Source organism: Prionailurus bengalensis, chromosome B1, assembly GCF_016509475.1.
Source record: "Prionailurus bengalensis isolate Pbe53 chromosome B1, Fcat_Pben_1.1_paternal_pri, whole genome shotgun sequence".
In the NCBI taxonomy this organism is placed as follows: domain Eukaryota; kingdom Metazoa; phylum Chordata; class Mammalia; order Carnivora; family Felidae; genus Prionailurus; species Prionailurus bengalensis.
In genome coordinates this window covers 157,105,600-157,130,125 of record NC_057344.1, presented here as the reverse complement: position 1 = coordinate 157,130,125, position 24,526 = coordinate 157,105,600, and the positions used below count along the sequence as shown (strand labels likewise).

General features: G+C 35.6%; 1 pseudogene; it reads left to right on the top strand.

Annotated features, from left to right (window-relative positions):
- Positions 1-1,461: 1,461 nt before the first annotated feature.
- Positions 1,462-2,639, top strand: LOC122478859 (annotated as a pseudogene).
- The last annotated feature ends 21,887 nt before the right edge of the window (positions 2,640-24,526 follow it).

Below are 24,526 nucleotides of genomic sequence, written 5' to 3'. Positions count from 1 at the left end.
AGTGACCTAGAAGACAGAGTAATAGAAAGTTATCAAGCTAAAGAGAGAGAGAGAGAATTATACAAAATGAAAACAGACTTAGGGATTTCAGTGATTCAATTGAATCTAATAACATTCATATTATAGGAGTCCTAGAAGAAGAAGACAGAGAAAAGAGGGCAGAAAATCTATTTGAAGAAATAGCTGATAACTTCCCTAATCTGGAAATAGATATCCCAATCCAGGATGTACAGAACTCTTATCAAAATCAACAAAAGCAGAACCACACCAAGACATATTGTAATTAAACTGGCAAAGTATAGTGATAAAAAATTTAAAAGCAGCAAGACAAAAGAAGTCAGTAACTTACAAAGTAACTTACACAGGAAAACCCATAAGGCTAGCAGGAGATTTTTCAACAATATCTTAGCAAGCAAGTGGCATGATATATTTAAAATGCTGAATGGGAAATATCTGCAGCCAAGAATGGTCTATCCATCAGGACTATCATTCAGAACAGAAGGAGAGATAGAGTTTCCCAAACAAATAAAAATGACAAGACTTCATGACCCTAAACCTGCCCTGCAAAAAATATTAAAGGGGACACTTAGAGTGTAAAGGACACACCAAAAGTGACATGATAGAGGTAGGAAACACAAAATCTATAGAAATGAATATTTCTGTAAAAATTCAGTCAAGGATTTCACAAAACAGGATATAAAAATATAATAACCTAACCCTAAAATGTGGGGAGGAGAGGAAAACAGAGTGGGTACACACTTAAATGACCACCAACTTAATAGAGACTGCCATATGCAGAAGAGTTTATATACAAACCTAGTGGTAACTATATATGAAAAAACATTAATAAACATTCAAAGAATAAAAGGAAAGAAATCCAAATATGTCACTAAAGAAAATCAGCAAAATATGAAAGACAAGAAACAATCAGAAATATCTTTGGAAACAACCACAAAACTAATAATAAAATGGCCATAAATACATATCTATCAATAAGTACTTAATATAAATGGAATAAATGTTCCAATAAAAAGACATGGGGTGACAGAGTGAATAAATATAAGACCCATCTATATGCTGCCTACAAAAGACTCATTTTAGACCTAAAGACACCTGCAGATTGAAAGTGAGAGGATGGGGAAACATCTATCATGCAAATGGATGTCAAAAGAAACCCAGAGTAGCAATATTTATATCAGACAAAACAGACTTTAAAACAAAGACTGTAACAAGAGACAAAAAAAAGACACTCTATAATAATAAAGGGGACAATCCAACAGATGATATAAGCATTGTAAATATTTATGCACCAACATAGAAGCACTCAAATACATTAAACAATTATTAACAGGGAACTTCGCAGAATGTTCAGGGAGAAGGGGAAGAGTGGTGGCTGCCAGAGTTGTCTGCATCCTTCCTCCTCCCCCACACTGGCCTCAGCCCACTCACCAGCTGTAGAAAATGGTGAAAGAAACCACTTAGTGTGATGTTTTTGGGAGTCAAACCCAATGCCACCTAGGAAGAATTAAAAAAGGCTTACAGGAAACTGGCCTTGATGTACCACCCTGATAAAAATCCAAATGATGGAAAGAAGTTTAAAGAGATTCAAGCTTATGAAGTGCTGTTTGATGCAAAGAAAAGGGAATTAAATGACAAAGGAGGAGAACAGGTAATTAAAGAAGGTGGAGCTGGTGGTAGTTTTGGCTCCCCCATGGAGAACTTTAATACATTTTTTGGAGGAGGAGGAAGGATGCAGAGAGAAAGGAGAGGTAAAAATGTTGTATATCATTCTCAATAACCTTATATTTATATAATGGTGCAACAAGAAAACTAGCTCTGCAAAAGAACATGATTTGGGACAAATGTGAGGACTGAGGTGGTAATGATGTTGTCCCAATTACCAAAGTACTGGAATGCAAATAAGAATTCAACAAATAGGACCTGGAATGGTTCAGGAAATCCAATCTGTGTTCATGGAGTACCAGGCCATGGAGAATGGATCACTTGTAAAGATAGATGTAAAAGCTGCAGTGGAAGGAAAAAAAAAAAAAGCTGCAGTTCAAGAGAAGATTTAGAAATTCCTATTAACAAAGGCATGAAAGATGGCCAGAAGATAACATTCCATAGTGAAGGAGACCAAGAAGAAGCACTGGAACCAAGGGATATTATCATTATTTTAGACCGGATGGACCATGATGTTTTTATTGAGCAAGAAGACCTTTTCATGTGTATGGATATACAACTGGTTGAAACACTGTGTGACTTTCAAAAGCCAATATCTACTCTTGACAACTGAACCATCCTCACCACCTCTCATCCTGGTCAGACTTTCGAGTATGGAAACATCAAGGATATGCTAAATGAAGGAATGCCAATTTATCATAGACCATATGAAAAGGGTTACCTAATCATGCAATTTAAGGTAAACTTTCCTGAGAATAACTCTGTCTCCTGATAAACTCCCTTATCTGGAAAAACTCCTACTCGAGATGAAGGAAGTAAAAGAGATTGATGAAACGGAGAAGGTGGAACTGGTGAACTATGATCCAAATCAAGAAAGGAAGTGCCATCACAATGGAAAATCATATGAAGATGATGAACATCATTCTAGGGGTGGTGTTCAGTGTCAGACCTCTTAATGAGGCCAGTGAATACCACTGCTGGCATTTTATATGTAGTGGTGAATGAGTAAAGGATTATAATCATAGCTCACTATTTGTTATAATTTTCAATATTCAACTATAGTTTTTAAGTTAAATGAAGAAAAAACTCAAATATATAAGCTAAAAAATTTTAAAAATTAAAAATTAATAAACACATAAAGGAACTAATTGATCATGATACAATAATAGTAGATTTTAACACCCCACATACATCAATGGGCAGATCATCTAAACAGAACATCAACAAGAAAAAAATGGCTTTCATTGACACACTGGGAAGAATGGTTTTAACATATATATTCAGAAAATTCCATTCTAAAGAAGTAGAATAAACATTTTTTTTCAAATGGACATGGGCCACTCTCCAGAATAGATCACATAATAGTCCACAAAACAAATCTTGACAAATTTAAGTAAATAAAAATCATAACATGCATATTTTCTGACCACAACACTATGAAACTAGAACTCAACCACAAGAATGAATCTAGAAAGATCACAAATACATGGAGGTTAAATGGCATGCTACTAAACAATGAATGGGCCAACCAGGAAATAAAAGAAGATATAAGACAAATCAAAATGAAAACACAACACTCCAAAACCTCTGGGATACAGCAAAAGCAGTTCTAAGATGGAAGTTTATAGCAATGCAGGCCTACCACAAGAAACAAGAAAAAGCTCAAATAAACAACCTAACCTTACACCTAAAGGAACTAGAAAAAGAACAAAAAAAAAAAAACCTAAAAACACCAGAAGGAAGAAAATTATAAAGATTTGAGCAGAAATAAATGGTATAGAAACAAACAAAAAAGAAAACAACAACAACAAAAATAGGACAGATCAATGAAACTAGAAGCCATCTCTTTGAAACAAAATAAAACAAAAAATTTGATAAACCTCTACCCAGATTTATCAAGACAAAATATAGAAAGGACTCAAATGAGATAACACTGACGCCACATAAATACAATTATAATAGAATATTATGAAATACTATATGCCAACAAATTGAACAACCTAAAATAAATGGATAATGCCTGGAAAAATAGAAAATACCAAAACTGAAACAGGAAAAAATAAAAAATTTGAATAGACTGATTACCAGCAAGGAGATTGAATCAGTTATCAAAGCACTCCCAACAAACAAAAGTCCAGTATCAAATGACTTCACAGGTGAATTCTACTAAACATTTAAAGAAGAGTTAATACCTATTCTTCTCAAACTATTGGAAAAGAATAGAAAAGAGGGAACACTTTCAAATTCATTCTATGAGGCCAACAATATCCTGATACCAAAACCAGACAAAGATACCACTAAAAAAGTACAGGCTAGTATCCCTAATGAACACAGATACAAATATTCTGAACAGAATATTAGCAAACTGACTTGAACAATACATTGAAAAATAATTCACCATGATCAAGTGGGATTTATTCTTCTGTTATAGGGTGGTTCAGTATTTGAAAATCAATCAATGTGATATGTCACATCAATAAAAGAAAGGATAAGAACCATACGATCATTTCAATAGATGTAGAAAACGCTTCTGACAAAGTATAACATCCATTCATGATAAAAACCCTCAACAAAATAGACAGGTTTAGGCAGCTGAAGATGGCGGCGTAGGAGGACGCTGGGCTCACTGCGCGTCCTGCTGATCACTTAGATTCCACCTACACCTGCCTAAATAACCCAGAAAAACGCCAGAGGATTAGCAGAACGGAGTCTCCGGAGCCAAGCGCAGACGAGAGGCCCACGGAAGAGGGTAGGAAGGGCGGCGAGGCGGTGCGCGCTCCACGGACTGGCGGGAGGGAGCCGGGGCGGACAGGCGGCTCGCCGGCCAAGAGGAGCCCCCGAGTCTGGCTGGCAAAAGCGGAGGGGCCTGACGGACTGTGTTCCCACAACAAGCGCGACTTAGCGTCTGGGAGGTCATAAGTTAACAGCTCTGCTCGGAAAGCGGGAAGGCTGGAGGACAAAGGGAGGGAGAGCTGCTGAGCCCCCTGACAACAGAGCTCAGTTTGGTGGGGAACAAAGGCGCTCGCCAGCGCCATCTCCCCCGCCCATCCCCCAGCCAAAATCCCAAAGAGAACCAGTTCCTGCCAGGGAACTTGCTCGCTCCGCGCAAACACCCAACTCTGCGCTTCGGCGGAGCCAAACCTCCGGCAGCGGATCTGACTCCCTCCCGCTGCCACAGGGCCCCTCCTGAAGTGGATCACCTAAGGAGAAGCGATCTAAGCCTGCCCCTCCTGCCCCTGTGCACCTTGCCTACCCACCCCAGCTAATACGCCAGATCCCCAGCATCACAAGCCTGGCAGTGTGCAAGTAGCCCAGACAGGCCACGCCACCCCACAGTGAATCCCGCCCATAGGAGAGGGGAAGAGAAGGCACACACCAGTCTGACTGTGGCCCCAGCGATGGGCTGGGGGCAGACATCAGGTCTGACTGCAGCTCCGCCCACCAACTCCAGTTATACACCACAGCACAGGGGAAGTGCCCTGCAGGTCCTCACCACGCCAGGGACTATCCAAAATGACCAAGAGGAAGAATTCCCCTCAGAAGAATCTCCAGGAAATAACAACAGCTAATGAGCTGATCAAAAAGGATTTAAATAATATAACAGAAAGTGAATTTAGAATAATAGTCATAAAATTAATCGCTGGGCTTGAAAACAGGACAGCAGAGAATCTCTTGCTACAGAGATCAAGGGACTAAGGAACAGTCACGAGGAGCTGAAAAACGCTTTAAATGAAATGCATAACAAAATGGAAACCACCACAGCTCGGCTTGAAGAGGCAGAGGAGAGAATAGGTGAACTAGAAGATAAAGTTATGGAAAAAGAGGAAGCTGAGAAAAAGAGAGATAAAAAAATCCAGGAGTATGAGGGGAAAATTAGAGAACTAAGTGATACACTAAAAAGAAATAATATACGCATAATTGGTATCCCAGAGGAGGAAGAGAGAGGGAAAGGTGCTGAAGGGGTACTTGAAGAAATCATAGCTGAGAACTTCCCTGAACTGGGGAAGGAAAAAGGCATTGAAATCCAAGAGGCACAGAGAACTCCCTTCAGACGTAACTTGAATCGATCTTCTGCACGACATATCATAGTGAAACTGGCAAAATACAAGGATAAAGAGAAAATTCTGAAAGCAGCAAGGGGTAAACGTGCCCTCACATATAAAGGGAGACCTATAAGACTCGTGACTGATCTCTCTTTTGAAACTTGGCAGGCCAGAAAGAATTGGCACGAGATTTTCAGGGTGCTAGACAGAAAAAATATGCAGCCGAGAATCCTTTATCCAGCAAGTCTGTCATTTAGAATAGAAGGAGAGATAAAGGTCTTCCCAAACAAACAAAAACTGAAGGAATTTGTCACCACTAAACCAGCCCTACAAGAGATCCTAAGGGGGACCCTGTGAGACAAAGTATCAGAGACATCACTACAAGCATAAAACATACAGACATCACAATGACTCTAAACCCGTATCTTTCTATAATAACACTGAATGTAAATGGATTAAATGCGCCAACCAAAAGACATAGGGTATCAGAATGGATAAAAAAACAAGACCCATCTATTTGCTGTCTACAAGAGACTCATTTTAGACCTGAGGACACCTTTAGATTGAGAGTGAGGGGATGGAGAACTATTTATCATGCGACTGGAAGCCAAAAGAAAGCTGGAGTAGCCATACTTATATCAGACAAACTAGACTTTAAATTAAAGGCTGTAACAAGAGATGAAGAAGGGCATTATATAATAGTTACAGGGTCTATCCATCAGGAAGAGCTAACAATTATAAATGTCTATGCGCCGAATACCAGAGCCCCCAAATATATAAAACAATTACTCATAAACATAAGCAACCTTATTGATAAGAATGTGGTAATTGCAGGGGACTTTAACACCCCACTTACAGAAATGGATAGATCATCTAGACACATGGTCAATAAAGACACAAGGGCCCTGAATGAGACATTGGATCAGATGGACTTGACAGATATATTTAGAACTCTGCATCCCAAAGCAACAGAATATACTTTCTTCTCGAGTGCACATGGAACATTCTCCAAGATAGATCATATACTGGGTCACAAAACAGCCCTTCATAAGTTTACAAGAATTGAAATTATACCATGCATACTTTCAGACCACAATGCTATGAAGCTTGAAATCAACCACAGGAAAAAGTCTGGAAAACCTCCAAAAGCATGGAGGTTAAAGAACACCCTACTAACGAATGAGTGGGTCAACCAGGCAATTAGAGAAGAAATTAAAAAATATACGGAAACAAACGAAAATAAAAATACAACAATCCAAACGCTTTGGGACGCAGTGAAGGCAGTCCTGAGAGGAAAATACATTGCCATCCAGGCCTATCTCAAGAAACAAGAAAAATCCCAAATACAAATCTAACAGCACACCTAAAGGAAATAGAAGCAGAACAGCAAAGGCAGCCTAAACCCAGCAGAAGAAGAGAAATAATAAAGATCAGAGCAGAAATAAACAATATAGAATCTAAAAAAACTGTAGAGCAGATCAACGAAACCAAGAGTTGGTTTTTTGCAAAAATAAACAAAATTGACAAACCTCTAGCCAGGCTTCTCAAAAAGAAAAGGGAGATGACCCAAATAGATAAAATCATGAATGAAAATGGAATTATTACAACCAATCCCTCAGAGATACAAACAATTATCAGGGAATACTATGAAAAATTATATGCCAACAAACGGGAAAACCTGGAAGAAATGGACAAATTCCTGAACACCCACACTCTTCCAAAACTCAATCAGGAGGAAATAGAAAGCTTGAACAGACCCATAACCAGTGAAGAAATTGAATCGGTTATCAAAAATCTCCCAACAAATAAGAGTCCAGGACCAGATGGCTTCCCAGGGGAGTTCTACCAGACGTTTAAAGCAGAGATAATACCTATCCTTCTCAAGCTATTCCAAGAAATAGAAAGGGAAGGAAAACTTCCAGACTCATTCTATGAAGCCAGTATTACTTTGATTCCTAAACCAGACAGAGACCCAGTCAAAAAAGAGAACTACAGGCCAATATCCCTGATGAATATGGATGCAAAAATTCTCAAGAAGATACTAGCAAATCGAATTCAACGGCATATAAAAACAATTATTCACCATGATCAAGTGGGATTCATTCCTGGGATGCAGGGCTGGTTCAACATTCGCAAATCAATCAACGTGATACATCACATTAACAACAAAAAAGAGAAGAACCATATGATCCTGTCAATCGATGCAGAAAAGGCCTTTGACAAAATCCAGCACCCTTTCTTAATAAAAACCCTTGAGAAATTCGGGATAGAAGGAACATACTTAAAGATCATAAAAGCCATTTATGAAAAGCCCACAGCTAACATCATCCTCAACGGGGAAAAACTGAGAGCTTTTTCCCTGAGATCAGGAACACGACAGGGATGCCCACTCTCACCGTTGTTGTTTAACATAGTGCTGGAAATTCTAGCATCAGCAATCAGACAACAAAAGGAAATCAAAGGCATCAAAATTGGCAAAGATGAAGTCAAGCTTTCGCTTTTTGCAGATGACATGATATTATACATGGAAAATCCGATAGACTCCACCAAAAGTCTGCTAGAACTGATACATGAATTCAGCAAAGTTGCAGGATACAAAATCAATGTACAGAAATCAGTTGCATTCTTATACACTAACAATGAAGCAACAGAAAGACAAATAAAGAAACTGATCCCATTCACAATTGCACCAAGAAGCATAAAATACCTAGGAATAAATCTAACCAAAGATGTAAAGGATCTGTATGCTGAAAACTATAGAAAGCTTATGAAGGTAATTGAAGAAGATTTAAAGAAATGGAAAGACATTCCCTGCTCATGGATTGGAAGAATAAATATTGTCAAAATGTCAATACTACCCAAAGCTATCTACACATTCAATGCAATCCCAATCAAAATTGCACCAGCATTCTTCTTGAAACTAGAACAAGCAATCCTAAAATTCATATGGAACCACAAAAGGCCCCGAATAGCCAAAGAAATTTTGAACAAGAAGACCAAAGCAGGAGGCATCACAATCCCAGACTTTAGCCTCTACTACAAAGCTGTCATCATCAAGACAGCATGGTATTGGCATAAAACAGACACATAGAGCAATGGAATAGAATAGAAACCCCAGAACTAGACCCACAAACGTATGGCCAACTCATCTTTGACAAAGCAGGAAAGAACATCCAATGGAAAAAAGACAGTCTCTTTAACAAATGGTGCTGGGAGAACTGGACAGCAACATGCAGAAGGTTGAAACTAGACCACTTTCTCACACCATTCACAAAAATAAACTCAAAATGGATAAAGGACCTGAATGTGAGACAGGAAACCATCAAAACCTTAGAGGAGAAAGCAGGAAAAGACCTCTCTGACCTCAGCCGTAGCAATCTCTTACTCGACACATCCCCAAAGGCAAGGGAATTAAAAGCAAAAGTGAATTACTGGGACCTTATGAAGATAAAAAGCTTCTGCACAGCAAAGGAAACAACCAACAAAACTAAAAGGCAACCAACAGAATGGGAAAAGATATTTGCAAATGACACATCGGACAAAGGGCTAGTATCCAAAATCTATAAAGAGCTCACCAAACTCCACACCCGAAAAACAAATAACCCAGTGAAGAAATGGGCAGAAAACATGAATAGACACTTCTCTAAAGAAGACATCCGGATGGCCAACAGGCACATGAAAAGATGTTCAGCGTCGCTCCTTATCAGGGAAATACAAATCAAAACCACACTCAGGTATCACCTCACGCCAGTCAGAGTGGCCAAAATGAACAAATCAGGAGACTATAGATGCTGGAGAGGATGTGGAGAAACGGGAACCCTCTTGCACTGTTGGTGGGAATGCAAACTGGTGCAGCCACTCTGGAAAGCAGTGTGGAGGTTCCTCAGAAAATTAAAAATAGACCTACCCTATGACCCAGCAATAGCACTGCTAGGAATTTATCCAAGGGATACAGGAGTACTGATGCATAGGGCCACTTGTACCCCAATGTTCATAGCAGCACTCTCAACAATAGCCAAATTATGGAAAGAGCCTAAATAAATGTCCATCAACTGATGAATGGATAAAGAAATTGTGGTTTATATACACAATGGAATTCTACGTGGCAATGAGAAAGAATGAAATATGGCCTTTTGTAGCAACGTGGATGGAACTGGAGAGTGTGATGCTAAGTGAAATAAGCCATACAGAGAAAGACAGATACCATATGGTTTCACTCTTATGTGGATCCTGAGAAACTTAACAGGAACCCATGGGGGAGGGGAAGGAAAATGAAAAAAAAAAGAGGTTAGAATGGGAGACAGCCAAAGCATAAGAGACTGTTAAAAAGTGAGAACAAATTGAGGGTTGATGGGGGTGGGGTGGGGGGGAGGGTAGGTGATGGGTATTGAGGAGGGCACCTTTTGGGATGAGCACTGGGTGTTGTATGGAAACCAATCTGACAATAAATTTCATATATAAAAAAAATAGACAGGTTTAGAGGGAACATACCTTAACATTCTAAAATCCATATATGAAAAACCCTTAAGTAAAATAATCCTTAATGGGGAAAAACTGAGAGCATTTCCCCTAAAATCATAAATAAGACAAGGATGTCTATCCTCAACACTTTTATTCAACATAGTACTAGAAATCCTAGCCACAGCAATGAAACAACAAAAGGAAATAAAAAGCAACCAAATAAATAAATAAAAAGTAAAACTTTCACTATTTCCAGATGATATGATACTGTATATAGAAAACCCTAAAGACCCCACCAAAAAAACTGCTAGAACTGATAAATGAATTCAGTAAAGTTTCAGGATACAAAATTAATGTACAGTAATATGTTGCATTTCTATATACCAATAATGAAGTAGAAAGAGAAATTAAGAAAACAATCCCATTTATAATTAGACCCAAAATAACAAATCCCTAGGAAAAATCTAATCACAGAGGTGAAAGACCTCTACTTTGAAAACTATAGTATCTTGATGAAAGAAATTGAAGATGACACTAATGAATGGAGAGACATTCCATGTTTATGGATTGTAAGAATATTGTTAAAACGTCTGGGGCATCTGGGTGGCTCAGTCAGTTATGCGTGTGACTGGCTCAGGTCATGATCTCGCAGTTTGTGAGTTCGAGCCCCATGTCAGGCTCTCTGCTGACAGTTCAGAGCCTGGAGCCTGCTTTGGATTCTATGTCTCCCTCTCTCTCTCTCTGCCCCTCCCTCACTCACATTCTGTCTGTGTCTATCTCTCAAAAGTAAATAAACATTAAATTTTTAAAAAATGTCTATAGCACCCAAAGCAACCTACAGATTTAATGCAATCTTTAGCAAAATACCACCAGCATTTTTCACAGAGCTAGAATAAACAATCCTCAAATTTGTATGGAACCACAAAAGACCCTGAGTAGACACAGCTATCTTGAAAAAGAACAAAGCTGAAGGCATCACAATTCTGGACTTTAAGGTATATTACAAAGCTATAATAATCAAACAGTATGGTACTGGTAAGTACCCATAGTAAAGTATGTAAATAGAGTACTGGTAAGTACCCATAGTAAAACAAGTAAATAGACCCGTACATCAATAGAACAGAATATTAAAAAAGAAGTCCACAACTACAATGTCAATTAATCTTCAACAAAGCAGGAAAGAAATCCAATAGGAAAGAGACAGTCTCTTTAACAAATGTAATTTGGAAAACTCAACAGCAATATGCAAAAGAATGACACTTGACCACTTTCTCACACCATCACAAGAATAAACTCAAAATGGATTAAATACCTAAATGTGAGGCCTAACACCATAAAAGTCCTATAAGAGAACACAGGCAGTAATTTGACATTTGCTATAGTAACTTTTTTCTAGATATGTCTCTTGAAGCAAGGGAAACAAAAGAAAAAATAAAGTATTGGGACTATTTAAAAATAAAAAGCTTCTGCACAGGGAGGAAAACAATCAACAAAACTAAAGACAACTTATGGGAGAAGATATTTGCAAATAACATATCCTATGAAGAGTTAGTATCCAAAACATACAAAGAATTTATAAAGCTCAACACTCACTAAAAATGTGCAGAAGTCATGAACAGACATTTTTCTAAAGAAGACATCCAAATGGCCAACAGACACATGAAAAGATGCTCAAAATCACTTATCATAAGGAAAATGCAAATCAAAACCACAATGATATAGCACCTCACACCTGTCAGAATGGGTAAAATCAAGAAACCACAGGTGTTGATGAGGATATGGAGAAAAAGGAGTCATCTTACACTGTTGGTGGGAATGCAAACTGGTGCAGACACTCTGGAAAATGGTACTGAAGCTCCTCAGAAAATTACAAATACAACTACCTAATGATCCAGCAATACTACTACTGAGTATTTACCCAAAAATACAAAAACACTAATTTCAAGGGATATGTGCACCCTGTGTTTATAGCAACATTATCGACACTAGCCAAGAGTCTATTGACTGATGAATGGATAAAGAAGATGGGGTGTATGTATGTATGTGTGTGTGTGTGTGTGTGTGTGTGTGTGTATCTATAGGTAGGTGTGCAATATATATATATATATATATATATATATATATATATATATATTCCACTATATATACAATGGAATATTATCCAGCCATAAAAACAAAATCTTGCCATTTACAAAGACATAATGCTAGGTGTAAAAAGTCAGAGAAAGACAAATACCACATGATTTCACTCATATGTGGAACTTAAAAGAACAAAACAAATAGCAAAGGGGAAAAAAATAACAGAGTGAAAGAGACACAATTCAAGAATCACACTCTTATTTACTGAGAACTGATGTTTACCAGAGGGGAAGGGGGTAGGGTGATGGATTAAACAGGTGATGGGGAAAAAAAAAAAAAAAAAAGAAACAGGTGATGGGGATGAAGGAGTGCCCTTGTCATGATGAGTACAGGGTGTCGAATCACTGTATTGTATGCCTGGAACTAATAACACTAATAATATTCTATGTTAACTAAGTGGAATTAAAATAAAATCTTAAAAAACTAATCAACAAACTTAAAAAAAAATCATAGTATCCTTACGATGTGTGCCAAATATTTTAGAGAGCTGTTGAATCATTATATTTTACACCTGAAAACTAATTTAACACTATGTTAATTATGCTAGAATTTTAAAGGATAAATAAAAACTACAAAAACAGAACTTCACACTGGAAGAACTAGGTTAGAGCCACACAAGTTGTTTTCTCTGAATGACACTCTAAAGTCACTTTAGGTAGCAAATCATATAATGGACCTCTACACTGTTTCACCAGTGCTAACACTACCTGGACATTTCCTTGTACCAGTCGAGAGCAGAAGCCCCATTGGCTTCCTTTGGATGGGGTATGGAATGCTGATTCCAGTCTTCTTTCTGCCTATTTTCATACTAGAGAGGACTGTGTGATTAGAACTGGAAGTCAACTGGTAAAAATTATATTCATCTTTCTTTTTTTCCCCCTTATTCTATCTGCCCTGTCTATAGAGGAAAACAACTAGAAATTTCTCCTTTAATAAAGAGAAACTATAACAGTACTATTTTACCTAGTTTTAATTTGTAGACCCTGACAACTCTCATAAATTCCAATGATCACAGGAGAGGCAAACTTATTTCTTGAGCCTAAAAAGAAAAAACTATTAGTATTTCCCAGAATATGAAAGTATGTATATAATCTTTGATAATTCACAATTGGTATAAATAAAACTGTCCTCTTTCCTTTAATGGTAAAACTAAACATTCACATAAATATTCAAATGCAATGCATTACATATATTATACTAAATATGCACATTTTATAACACATATTTGACTGGTTGTACAATCAACACAGAAGACATAATGATACCTATACAAAAATAATACAGTTTTATTACAGTTGTAAATATAACTGTAGTAACTCTTAATTTTATGTCAAATTGGTTATCACTATTCTTTGTTTCTTTCTCAATACTATTATAAAAGTGACTGCTGTTTGAGAAACTGTTATTCAAAACACTGGTATAGAGCTTTTCTTGATTTCCTACCACAGAATCCACTGCCCACTCTATTTATTACCCGATAATTTTAGTAATAAATACACTAATGCAGATTAGTGTACCACATTGAAATTATAGATATGCCCTCAATACACTTTTTGACTGAATGCCAAATAGTTGAATGTTAAAATCAATATTTAGGGGAGGCCAACTAAAACCATCATAGAATGAAGTGATGAGACTTTAAAATTTTTTCAAATTTCCCTAAGTGATAATTATAATTTCACTCCTAACCATGTAAATTTCAATTCAAATAGTTTGAAATTTTAATTTGGAAAACTTCACTCACTTTCAGTGTGGTTGGTAGGTGTGCAATTGTTTTGGGGATAATTCTGTCAATGTAGTATACTGTTGATGATAATGTTTGCCACTAACTTTGAAAGTCTTTTATCATCTAGGTAGAGATTTATCAGCTCTTCAATTCCTGTAATTTCATCAAGTCAATTTCTCAAATTGGAGTTGTTTGCACTGCTTAAAGAAGATTCTGCCTATTTTCAGAAGACTTAAAAATGTCTTCACATATTATTTTATCAGGAATATTTTTGCTTAGCTGTTGTTTTACACTTACTGCCTGAGATAAAATTTCTTTTAATCTTGGATCTAAAAATATAGCAATGGAGAAATTTAATTGGTTTCAATATAACAAACCTCCAAATTCCCACATGCATCTCAGCTTTCATTCCATGCACATTAATTTAGCATGTTCTGTGAAGCAAACTTTTGGGACACTCCTTATAGCAGACAGAATGTAAGAAATACTTTTGGTCTCAAGTCACACTCATTTGGTTATTTCTTTAGCAGATTCCAACAAATAAACTATGTTCTCTATAAGCAAGCTGTCTTGAAAGTTGGCATTGTTATTGGCAGAGTATGGTGTTAAATCTTTAATTCACTCTTCGTTAAAAAATGTGATCACTTCTATTCCATCTTGTTTGAACATCTGATATCTGACAAAGCAGTTCCATCATCTATTTTATATCTTATAAATGTGTCTGGATTAAGTAGTGCTAAGTATTTTCCTGCTTAAGGGCAGTACTTTTGTTACATGAGAATGTGTTATAATTACTCTAACATACAATTGAAGAATGTGAAAAAATACTCATCATCTGTTTATTTACATGTCACTCCTAGGTTTTACCACATTTACTTCATTGTCAGTCACAGTTGTATGACATTTGTTTCACTGATTTTCCATTCGATAAATAGTTCATCAATCAGATTCACGCAGTTGTTAGCTATGTGAGACCTAAAAGTTTCTTACCAAGTAAACGAGAAGAATTAAATACTTCACAACTCAGCATAATAAAACTTAAAACATATGTATGGTTGTATCTTTATGTCTAAATTTGTTATTAGGAAAATAAGAAAAATACCAATTCAATAATATTTCTCACACTTTGTTGGTACATACAGCAGAATGTGAATCAAGAACTAGTGTTTCTGCACCAGTTTCAAAGATAGAGTTCTGTTACTTGGAATTTATAGCTTGGGTTAAACTAAAAATTCTTTGAAATTCATCCACAGAAAATGATTGACATTCTACTGCACTCAGTTCAATAAGATTTTGTTCAAAATATTTGACTTGATAGGCTTAAAAACATCAGAAAAAAATATTTCTAAATCACTTGTGGAAAAAGTTTCAAGTTTGATAAGTGAAAACAAAATATGTTTTTTAGTACATCATTTTTCTCTAATTTAAATTTTCTTCTTACTATCTTTTGTATCAGATGATTTATCATAGATGTTTTGGAATCTTTCTTCCTCACGATATTTTATAGTGGCATTCTGCTCTTAATTCATTTTCTCAACTTGTATAGAATTCCCAAAAAGGAATACTAAAGCCAAAGCAAAATTTTCATGCTTCCACAAATACATATTTATGCAAATACTCTCTCACTAGACTATGAGAATCATAAAGGGACTGCATTTTATTTCTCTCTCATTGTCAAGAATAGAGCATGATAGGCACTAAGCACTCAATGAACACTTGTTGACTAAAAAGATATATATGTTTAAAATGATACAGCATGATGTAATAGAAAAATATTACATTTGCTATATTTTTCCCTTTGCTAGTGTTGTGATATCGCACAATTTATTTAATATCTCCAAACAAATATTTCCTCATGTGCAGAATATTCCTGAAACTCCTTGAGTTGTTGTGATATTTTTAGTTATTTTAAAACACTAGCACAATTCTCGCCATCCAGGAGGTGCTCAATATGGCAACTAATAAGAAGGAAGGGGGAAAAAAATGAAGAATATTAATGTCTGCTTTATTAAAGAACTATTTGATGCCCAGTATATAAGCACATATTTAAGAATCTAATTTACTGAACAGAATTTATTAAGCTGAAACAAACAAACAAACAAAAACAGTATTCCTCCATTAAAATGAAAACTTTTTTCTTTGTCACAGGATAGCTCAGGATTACATATCAAACATCAGATATTTTCTAAGAAGTCTCTTGAAGTTTATCCATTTAACTCTTTGGTATCAAAAATTATCAAATCTCATGAACCCAAGACCTGTAAATGAGTGTTCTGCATTTGGGTCATGTTTCTGCCAAATTATTAGGAAAGCCCATAAATCATTATATTATCTCCTCACAGTCTCTCTTATTTATAATAATTAGTAGGGCTATTTCTTAGCTTGCAACAGCAAACTCAAAGGAATCTTTCCATTTATGTGAGTTCTGCAGTCTTCTAGATTTATCTGAGAAATGACTTTAATTACTCACATTCTTCATTTTTCCAATTCCCTTAAGTATTGCAAAAGGACATTAGAACGATGTTCCCAATATTAATATACCTATCACTCATTGCAATTTCCTCAGTCTTCATTTCTGGTACCAATCACTTTTTGTATAAATACTAATTAGATTCAGGTACAAAAAATATGCAAATATCTAAGTTAATGAGACCTGCTATACAAAGCCTCTAGTAAATATTTCCCTATTGATATTTCAGTGGGTGATTTTCCCACCAAATATATATGTAGCTCCAAATTATTTTGGGTGAAATTTAGGGCACTAGATCCCCAGTAATCTAACCCTATACAATTCAACAACCACTTTCAATTGTCAGCTATTTTAATTGCCTAATATTTATACAATCTAAACAATATGCTGATGTTGAGGATTGCTCAATTTTATTTTTTTATGAATTCTTTTAAAGTTTATTTTTTTATTTTGAGAGAGAAGGAGGGAGGGAGGGGCAGCGAGAGGGAGGGAGAGAAAGAGAGAAACAGGTTCCATGCTGCCAGCACAGAGCCAGACACAGGGCTCAAGCTCACAAAACTGTGAGATCACCACCTGAGCCAAAACCAAGAGTCTGTGACAGTTCACCAACTGAGCCACCCAGGTGCCTCAAGGATTGCTCAGTTTTAAAATGTCATTTGTTTCCTTAATGGTAGAGACAAATTAGCTCTCTTACAAACACTCCCTCAGTACTCTTCTTTGCATTCTTCAAATGTGTATATATAAATATCTACATAAATATATGACAAAATTATGTTAAATTGTTGGTTAATATTTACATTCTTTGACTATGGAAGTATTGATTGATATTTTGGTTAGGTAATATTTTCCCCATAATTCTGACACTGATGCTCTCTGTATTTCTAATTTCTAGATATAGCAGATGAGAATTTCTAGTATCAGGTTCATGATAATTTATATGAACCAGTTTTTTTTTCTTCCTGAAAACATTTAGAATCTTCTCCCCAGGCTCTACTTTCTACAATTCAAAAGATTTTTACCAATTTTCCATGATCTCATTTTCTAGAACTCTTAAAACTTGAACATATAATATTCTGAATTGATCATTTAATTTTTCTATCTTTTCTTGAATTTGTTTCTATTTCATCTAGTGCATTTTTATTCAAAACTAATGCATCTTCATTCAAAACTATTACTAAATGCTTGATTTTCACTATTTTTTTTCAAATTGCTCTTTCCTGTTTTGATTCTATTTTATAATGTGTAAGTCATTTATGGGTGAAAGTCTAATTCTCTATCTCCTCAAATGGATTTTTTTCTTTATATTCTGAAGTTCTTTTGCTGTCTCTGTTATCTATTTACTCTCCAGTTCCTTTAATGTGTATGTTTGTTTCTAAATAACTCACATCTAGAAAACATAAAGAATTCTTACAAATCAGTCAGGAAAAGAAAACACTAAATTAAAAGTGGGTGAAATACTTGAACAAAAACTTCCAAAAAGAATATTCCCAAATAGCTAATAATTATATGACTAGTGTTCAGTGTCAATCATGAGAGAAATGAAAAATAAAGTTTCTAAACCTCAGTGTGATACTCCTACACACTCCCAAATACCAAAAATTAAAGGTTGACAATAACAAGTGTTGATAAGAATGTGTAACCATATAAACTTGCAGTAGAATAGCTTCCATTTTGGACAGCCATGCCACACTTGACTAAAGCCTACAAGATGCTATTTAAAACTTTAATTTTTTTTTTGTCTACTTGTTTTATGTTGCAGGAATGGTGGTAGTCAGGCCCCTACTGCTAGTGTATATAATCACTTCTTTTTTGTAGTGTTAAGAGTTTTTACTTAACATGCTTTGATATGTCATTTAGCACACTGGCCACTAATATCTCCAGTATAGACTATTCCATTTATTATCATAAAATAACCCTCTTTGTGTTGTCGATTTCTTTCTTTCTCAAATACTTTATCAGATACAAATGTTGATCCTGTTGCTTTAAGCATGAATGTTTGCTTATTATTATTTTGTTCCTTTAAGTTTTCTATGTTCATTTGTTTATGTGTCTGTCATTTTTTAATGTTTATTTATTTTGAGAGGGGGAATGAACAGAGAGGGAGAGAGAATATCAAGCAGGCTCTACACTGAGACAAAATCAAGAGTCAGATGCTTAACTAACTGAGCCACGCAGGCACCCCTGTGTCTCATTCTTAACATAATCTGAACAGTCTTTTCCTTCAACCCCTTTATCTTTATTTTAAATACTCACTCAACTGCCAATTTAAGTATCCATTCACTAGCCTACCCACAAACACATAACCAAACAAAACATTGCTCTGGAGTCAGATCTCAGTGAGATCTTTAGACTACATTTCTTAATAAGAGATTACAATATCTTGTCCTTTTACTTTGTTTGTTTTCTGCTTTCTACTTAGAATCTTTTTTTTTCCAACAATTTGGAATAGGCAACTGGAATTGAACTAATTCTTTGGCTAGGAATTCAGAATATTTCATGATACTGCTTTCAGTCTTATTTCATCAAGCCAGAAGAATGGTACCAACATAACCAAAGTGAGACTGTTAAACATGGTACTTCACAAAGAGTGACTTTAGCGTCATGGAATCGTAAGTCATTCCTTTTTTCTCTCCCCTTTTTTTGTTAACAATTACATCCATAACTGAACAAAACTGCCTCAGCAAATTACACTAAGGGACTTAACAGTAGTCTTGCTCACCTGTGAATCTGAAAATAAATAAGACCTCAGTAAGGGCTGTGGACCCAAGGGAGTTGACAAACCTGCCCCACCCCTACTTGCAGCAATCAGGGGAAAAAAACCTGGACAGACACCCATAGGTGAAAGAGAAATTTTAGAAGTTCATATTGCCTGAGAAGAGATTCCAACATGACACTGGTGTGATGAAAAAAAAAAAAAGTCTAGATACAGAGGAGAGAGATGAACTCTCCAGAGCCACCCTTGCCCAGGGTGACATTTCAAGGACGAAGCTGTTTGGCAGGTAGCAGCAACCTCTCCCATAGAGGAGGTGGAAAGTGAATTGGTAACTGCTTGGTTATCCAAGTTGTGTGGATTGTGGCTGGGAAAAAAAAAAACATTTCTCTTTAGCAACACCCTGATTTCTGAAGAGCAACCACTGTAATTGGGGGATAGGAGAATAAAGAGAAAGAAGTAGAGAAAAGTATCAAAGGATATTAAAGGAACCCATTTTCTGCTGTCTGCTTCAAGACTTCAACAGGAAGTCTGCTCACAAACCTCTGGGAATGCCCCACTAGAAGATCTCCTCACCAGGTCTGTTGGCACCCCTAAAGTTCCACATAATAAATGCACATCTCCCTACACTCTGGGGACAGCTCCTTATGTATTCTACCCAATGCATTCAGGAGAGGGAGTGTTGGTAGACAGGGAGCTTATTCAGAAAATAAGCAATGATCAGTGGCCAAGGAAGAAGCCACAAACCTGAGCTATAGTGCTACCTTTTGGAATACAAAAGAAAGGATTCTTATAGCCAGCCTGATGAATTATAAGAAACAAAACAAAAGTTTATTCAAGAAAATATCTATTCCAGGGGCGCCTGGGTGGCTCAGTTGGTTGAGCATCCAACTTTGGCTCAGGTCATGACCTCACAGTGTGTGAGTTCGAGCCCCGCGTCAGGCTCTGTGCTGACAGCTCAGAGCCTGGAGCCTGCTTCGGATTCTGTGTCTCCCTCTCTCTCTGCCCCTCCCCTGCTCATGCTCTGTCTCTCTCTGTCTCAAAAATAAATAAGAACATTTTTTAAAATCTTTAAAAAAAAAAAGAAAATATCTATTTCAAATGCAAAAACCAGAGCACATAGTGACAAACAATATTTAAAAATCAAGAAAATATGGTATCACAAAAAGAATATGATAATTCAACATGGATCGCAAACACATACACAGACTAATAAAGAATTCAAAATAGTGGTTATGAAAAAAATTCAAAAAGCTACATGAAAACTCAGAAAAACAATTCAATGAAATCAGGAATAAAATTAATGAATAGAAACCATTCATTATCAAAGAGATTGAAATGGTAAGAAAGAGCCATATGGATACTGGAGCAGAAAAAAATCAATGAATGAAATGGAGAATGAGAAAGATTGCATCTGTATCAAGGCAGACCAGATGGAAGAAAGAATAAATGACTTGGAGTATAGGAATAAAGACAATTCAGTCAAAAGAAGAACGGGAACTAAGATTTTTAAAAGCCTATGAATACTATCAGATTCAATCAAAAAGAACATATCACAATAATTGGAATTCCAGAAAAAGAAGAGAGGGAGAAGACATAATTTAAAGAAATAATAGATAGTACATCCCAAATCTGGGGGAAGCACTTGTACATACAAGTCCTCTAAGCTAATAGAGCACCTCATTATTTTGATGCAAAAACATCTTCCCCAAGAGACATTACAATGAAACTGTCAAAAAATCAATTTTAAAGAAAGAATCTTAAAGGCAGCCAGGGGAAGAAAAAAAGAAAGTAACCTACAAAGGAACCCAATTAGTCTATCAGCAGATTTCTCCACAGAAACTCTACCCGCTAGGAGAGAGTAGAATGACATATTCAAAATGTTGAAAGATGTTGGTTTGCAAACTGGTTCCTGTACACAGAGGGAGAGACTTAAGAAATGCAAACCACTCCAGATTGGTAGGTGACAGATTTAATATGCAAGGAAACTTATGTGTCTTAGGTGTCTGCAAGATGAGTAGATCTGCACACCTGCCTACCAGAATCTTTTAAGTTTATATAGAAGCCTTAACTGAGTTCAGTCACATATACCATCTAGAGGGTCTCCAAACATAATGCTCTCTCAAGGGTGTGTCCTTGAAAAATGGTTCCCTCTGTGGGAACAGCGGGCAGAGCATACATTCTAAGGACAGGGGAGATAAGGAGCTTCCAATTGCCCAGGTCCAGCTCAGAGGTTAAGGAATAGTCACACCTTCTCAATTATTCCCTCCGATAGAGGAAAAAAAAGTTGCCAACACTGGACCTGCCTTGCAAGAAATGCTGAAAGGTGTTTTTTAAGCTGAAATGAAAAGACACTAATCACTGACACGTAAATATGTGAAAGTGCACAATAAGGTGAATAGACAGTCAAAAAACTGTAACACTATATTTGGATGGCATGTTAATTGCTCAACAATAGTATAAAAGTTAAAGAGTAGTAAAAATAACTATAGATAGTATAAATTATTAATGAATGTACAACATAAAATAGGTGAACTGTAACATAAATAATATAAAAGGGAGAAGTAAAAGGGTGGCATCTTTATAGCTGTTTGAAGATATGTTGCTACCAGACTAAAATGGACTGTTTTATCTATAAAATGTTTTATGCAATCCACAAGGTAACCAGAGAGCAAAAACTGAGAGTAGAGCCACAAAAGACAAAGAAACAAAGTAGAACACACCTCCACAAAAAATAACCAATTTACACAAGTAGGCAAAGACAGAGGAAAAAGAAACAATGGAAATACAAAATAATCAGAAATTAATAAGATGGCATTAGTAAGTCCTTACATATCAATAATTATTCTAAAGTAAATGTATTGAATTCACCAATCAAAAGGCACAGAGTAACTAGATGAATTAAGAAAAAAAAGGGCCCAATATATGCTACCTACAAGAGACTCATTTCAGCTTTAAAGACACACATAGTTTCTAAGTGAAGGAATAGAAGAAGATATTCCATGCAAATGGAACCAAAAGAGGTAGTCATACTTAAACAAAATAGACTTTACTAGACTTTACACCAAAAATAGCAGCAAGAGACAAAGGAGGTCATTACATAATGATAAATGAATCAATACATCAGGATATAATAACTGTTAATATATACATACCCAACATCAGAGCACGTAAGTGTATTAAGCAAATGCTAACAGATATAAAGGAAAAATAGACAATAAGAAGAAGAAGCGACCTCAGCAATGGATAGATCACCCAGCAAAACAACAAGGAAATGCTGGATTGAATCATACTTTAGACAAAATGGGCTTAGATATTTACAGAACATTCCATGCAACAGCAGCAAAATACACATTCTTTTTAAGGGCAAAAAAAATATTCTTTAGGATAGATTATATGATAGGATACAAAACAAGTCTTAGTAAATTTAAGAATATTGAATCAAACCAATAACTCATTATGAACACAACAGTATGAAACTAGAAATGAACAGCAAGAGAAAAGCTGGAAAATCTATAAATATGTGGAAACTGAACATTACACATCTGAAAAACCAATGGGTCAAATAAAAAATTTTAAAAAAATCAAATATCTGAAAAAGTGATGTTGTAAGAGTTTTGAGAGAAGAGTTTAAGCTATAAATGTTTATATTAAGAAATTAGAAAGATCCCAAATGAATACCCCAGCTTTACCCCTCAAGGAAGTGGGGGAGGTGGGGAGAACAATTTAAGTCCAAAGTTAGCAGAAAGAAGGAAATAATAAAGATCCAAATGGAAGTAAAGAGGGAGAAATAAGAAAAACAAAATAAAGTATCAATGAAACTACGGGCTGATTTTTCAAAAAGATAAAATTGATGATCCTTTAACAAACTAAAAAAAAAAGAAGAAGAAGAAGATTCAAACACATAAACTTGGAAATGAAAGAGGAGACATGCTGTAATGAGAAATCTATAGGATGATAAGAATCTACTGTGAATAATCATATGCCAACAAATTAGACATAAATTCCTAGAAATGCACGATATACCAAGATTACATCAGGAAGAGATAGAAAATCTGAACAGACCAATAATAAGTTAAAAGACTGAATTGGTAATTGAAACATCAGAGCCCAGAACTGCAGGGCCAGACAGCTTCACAACAGCTATCAAACATTTAAAGAAGAATTAACACTAATAATTTTCAAACTCTCCTCCCAAAATTGAAAAAGAAATACTTCCAAACTCATTCTATCAGACCAGCTTACCCTGATAACAAAGAAAGATAAGGACAGTATAAGAAAACTATAGACTAGTATTCTTGATGGATAGAGACATGAAAATTCTCAAAGTATTAGCAAACCCACACATTAAAAGGATTATATACTATGACCTCATGGAATTTATCCCTGGGATGCAAGGAGGATTCACATATAAAAAATTAATAAATGTGATACATCATATCAATAGAAAGATAAAAATCACATGATCATCTCAATAGGTACAAAAAATGCATGTAATAAAATACAACATCCTTTCATGATTAAAAAAAACAGGAACAAATTGGTTATTAGAAGGAACATAATTCAACATAATAAAAGCCATATATGACAAACCCACAGCATATACAATGGTAAAAAATTGAAAGCTTTTCCTCTGTGATCAGGTCCAAGACAAGGACTCCCACTCTCAACACTTTTATTCAGTACAGTACTAGAAAACTAGCTAGAGGAATTGGGGCAAAATTGTCATTATTTGAGGATAATATGACTTTTACATAGAAAATCCAAAGTCTAAGCCAAAACCTGGTAGATCTAATCGATGAATTTTATAGAGTTACAGTATATAAAATCAACATACAGAAATCATTTGCAATTCTCTATGTTAATAATATCTGAAAAAGGAACTTTTTTTTCATTATAGCATCAAAAACAATTAAATACTTAGGAATAAATTTAACCAAGAAAGAAAATGCTCTCTATGACAAAAACTACAAGATTTTTTGAAATAAATCAAAGACAACACAAACAAATGAAAGGACATTCCATGTTCATGTATCTAAAGAATTAATATTGTTAAAATGCTCATACTACCCAAAGCCATCTACAACTCAAACACGAATTCCAACAACATTCTTCACAGAGATAGAACAACCAATCCTCACATGGGTATGGAATAACCAAAGACCCTCAATACCCAAAGTAATTCTGAGAAAGAATAACAAACCAGAAGGCATCACACTTTCTAATTTCAAACTATGCCACAAAGCTATACTAATTAAAACAATATGGTACTGGCATAAAAATAGACATGTAAG